Below are 4,057 nucleotides of genomic sequence, written 5' to 3' on the forward strand. Positions count from 1 at the left end.
TTGCTTCAAACTTCACTACTATGATGTAAACACACGGCAGATGTAGACCTGGATGTAGACCTGACCTTTCAGAAGGTTGCTCTCGCATACTTTGTGGTTGACATGTGCCCTCAATGCACACTTTTGCAGAGCCCACACTGATACAAGCTCTACAGCACACTTCTTTTCGACAGTCAAAGCAGGGTTACGTTTTTGCACGTCGTGCACAATAACCCTAAAGGCACCAGGGTGGCGGTGCCACCGGCTTTATATATATATATATATATATATATATAAATAAATATAGCTGCGAGCAGCGATGAAGGGCCAAAGCCGGTGGTACCGCCACCCCGGTGCCTTTAGGTAACTAAAGGCACCGGGGTTGCGGTGCCACCGGCTTGGGCCCGTAATCGCTGCTCGCAGCTATATTTTTGATTACTTTCCTGTCCTGACGTTCTTTGGCTGTGGGCGAAAGAAGCTGCGGTGAATCAAACCTGTTTGTTCTTGAGACCTTGTCCTCAGTCTTTATTACTTCAGTACATCTGAATGTCTCAGAGACAACACAATAAAGCGGACTGACACATTATGTGTGGTATTATGAGTATAGATGGTAGCTGGGGGAACAGAGGTGGAGATGGAAATTTGGAAGGCCAGTGGGTTCGTGCTAGGGTCAAATGGGGACATCGCTCTTCCTGGAGAAGCAGCTGATTTAGCATGTTTGAAGTTCACATATAAAGTTCTTGCAGGGCAAAATGTTCTGTTTTAAATATTTGAATGTACAATTTATTAATTTAAATTATTTAATAAAATATTTTGTATATTAAATGTTGCCTAATCATTTCACTGAAAAGCATTTCACTACAAATTTTATAATGGGAACCATGCATATAGGGGAATCTTTTTTTCCCTGTGTAAAAGCTTTTTTTGTTGCCAAATCTTTAAGATATGTGCCTATAGAGAAATTTAATTTAAGATATAAATCTACACAAGTCAAGTGTGACAACTTGCCCCAGGCTTATACAGAGCATGTTGTGTCATATACTAAAACATGCTAACTGACTGTAAAAACTAGCAAAAAAGCTCATACCATGTGAGATGGTTTCATTTGTTTTTGTAAGAAAGGGGAAGGAAGTGAATGGAAATGTAATTTGCTGTGTGCCCTGTTATAAAAACAAGTAGCAGAATCCCCTCCTCAGCAGTTTTAAGTTTTAACTTTCACTTTCTCTGAATTGTTTTCTTTTTCCTTACAGTTGGCATATAAAACACTGTTAAATTTGCTCACTTCTGGGAAATGAACATCTTTGGCTGAAGTTAGCCAGCTGCCGTAGGCTAGACTTGTCAACCATGTGACATGACTTAAGGAGTCGGACTTTATAATTTTTTGCAGACTACAACTAAGCCTTTACTACTGTGCTGATTATTTGCTCACACATATTAAATGCAAAACATATGAAAGTTTAATTTGAAGTCATTGAACTTGCAGATCAGCACAAAATCATAACAAAAACTTAAGAGAAAGAATCCAGAGCTCAAATGTTTCGTGCAAACCCATGTGCAGAGTGGGACTCTAGACTTACAACTGCACTTTTTATGACGTAAACTGTGCGATTAACCTTTAGGCTAGAGGTAATTTCCTTTCACTGTGAAGACAGCATTATTTATTCTGTCTCCCATGGTACTTAAACCAAATCTAGTTATTGATCTGTTGACATGCATTTCGTTTTCCTATATCTGCAGGCAGAAAAAAGTCTGGTTTGCATAATTTTGTAGAACAGCCATGATGGAGGCTTAAACCAACATAGAAGATTTCAGAAAAGAAAATCGTGGCAGCAGATAGCTGCATTTTTTCAAATAAAGGGATTATGCAAATCAGAGATGGTGTAAATGAGCCCGTTTTGAACTTTTATGGCAAAAGGTGCAATCTTTATAGAAAAGAGGTGTGTTTGCAGTGCACTGAAAGTCATGACGTCACAGTGGTATTCCAGTATATTTCTCTCATGATTAAACTGGATTGCGTATGTTGTAGACACATTTTTTAGACATATTTCAGAGTTTTGTGCTGAAATATAGTGGCACAACTGTTTAATGAAATCTCCCCACAGTAATTTAGCATCTCAATGTGACTAGTCACAATCCTCACACAGATATTCATTCATACTGAACCCTTCAAGCAACATGGCATGGGCTCAACAACAATAAGGTGGGAAAATATAGAGCTTTCACAGACAGAAAAAGGGCCTCTATGAATTCAGGAGAAAATAATTGCCCATGATTTCCACCTTTGCAGACATGAAGGGAAGACATTATCGCTTATTACGTAGTTACCTGTCTTTTGGCAGAAGTTGTTTTTCCAATGTGGCCTATGGTACACCAATTGCAATGGTAGACCCCCTAGAGACACCCAGTGTTTGCCTTGCTCGAGGACATAATAACATGGTAAAAGTGCTACTAACAGGTTTTGCATTAGCAGCCTGGATCATTAAAACTTATGCTAGCAGCACCACTTCTCTGTAATTTACATAAATGGAATGTAGACTGGTCTTGTGCCTATGCTATTTATTCCCTGTTAGGAGTTTGCCATCAGTATTGGATTATCAGTTCATGCCAAATATACAGTTCATCAGTCATTTTCCAAAAATCTCCCTTAGTTTCAGGTGAAAGAACATGGGATCCCACATACCAGTCCTGCTCCTGGAGGACCACTGTCTTGCAAAGTTTAGCTCCAACACCAATTAAATACACCTGAACCAGCTAATCCAGGTCTTACTGCATTCTGGGATTCAATACTGCCCAATACTGCACTTGAGTACTCATACTCATTACAATTTTCTGATACCAACAACCGATACCATGCAGCGTGTACAGTACAGTGCTTGTGACTAAACGCAGACAACAGAGCAAACAGAGAGCAGAATGGATATATCAGAGAAGGATGTTTATGAAGTAAATGTATCGAATTAATAGAATGTTATACAAATGAAATATTTACACCTATATAGCTGGTGTGCGCGAACAAACGCGCAAGCTGTTGAGCGCATCACTTTTTCACAGACACTGTGGAAATGTTGTAGTTCGGTCGGATATGTCAATAGCACATAAAGTAAAACGAGGCACATATTACTAATGTTAACTGATGGTAAAGGGAGAGAGCACACTTCTGTTGCATCCTGCTTGATTCCTGATCGTTCACTCAGAACACATGCGTCGTTTGGATAAAAACCAAATGAGCCACTGTGCCACCCAACAGACAACGAATTCTCTTTCACATCTTTGCGAATTCACATAAAATAATGTAAAAACACCTGTCTTTGGAAGTATCTTAGTAAACATAGTTGGTTATGTCATAAGTGAACGTAAACAATTGAGAAATAAAACGCATGTGTAACAGTACATTGGATCCGTGCATTTGGTCTTAAAGAGACAGCAGCTCAATAAAACTGCTGCTGTGTTTTATTGTTAACCAAATAATAAAGGACAAATAAATCACTCACTGCTCTGACTGAATGACTTTAGTAACTTTAATAAAGATTAATCTATATTTAATTTATACAGTGAATATGCAGTGTCATTTTACATTTGATTACTTTATTCAATTACCTGAAAACCTGAAAAGCACTGTTTTGTATTTATTTGTGCTATTTGTAACTGGATTATTTCTTATTTTATTACAGACTGTTTACTTGTCTTTAATAATGTTATAAATTTTAAATATGTATAATTATTAAAATATGATAGAGCAATAGGATGAACAGTGAAAGTAACTATACATTATAACAGGCACATTTAAGCATGAATAACTGAAGGAAATATATTTGCTAAACAAATTAAACCAATGAATATGATTCATATTCTTTTGGTTTCTCTACCTAAAATATTTAAAAATTACAAATGTAAGGTAGTGGTATCGGCGAGTACCAAAAATGAAAGTATCGATATCGGCCTAGTTCTGGAAAAAGTGGTGTCGGTGCATCACTAGAAACTTCCAGGCAGGTGTGTTGAGGCAAGTGAGCTAAACTCTGCAGGACAATGGCCTTCCAGGACCCGGTTTGGACAACCTTGCTACGGTGGCCCAAAAAAG

The sequence above is a fragment of the Rhinichthys klamathensis genome, unplaced genomic scaffold, assembly GCF_029890125.1.
Source record: "Rhinichthys klamathensis goyatoka isolate OS25496 unplaced genomic scaffold, OSU_Roscu_1.1 h1tg000160l_1, whole genome shotgun sequence".
NCBI classification, from domain to species: domain Eukaryota; kingdom Metazoa; phylum Chordata; class Actinopteri; order Cypriniformes; family Leuciscidae; genus Rhinichthys; species Rhinichthys klamathensis.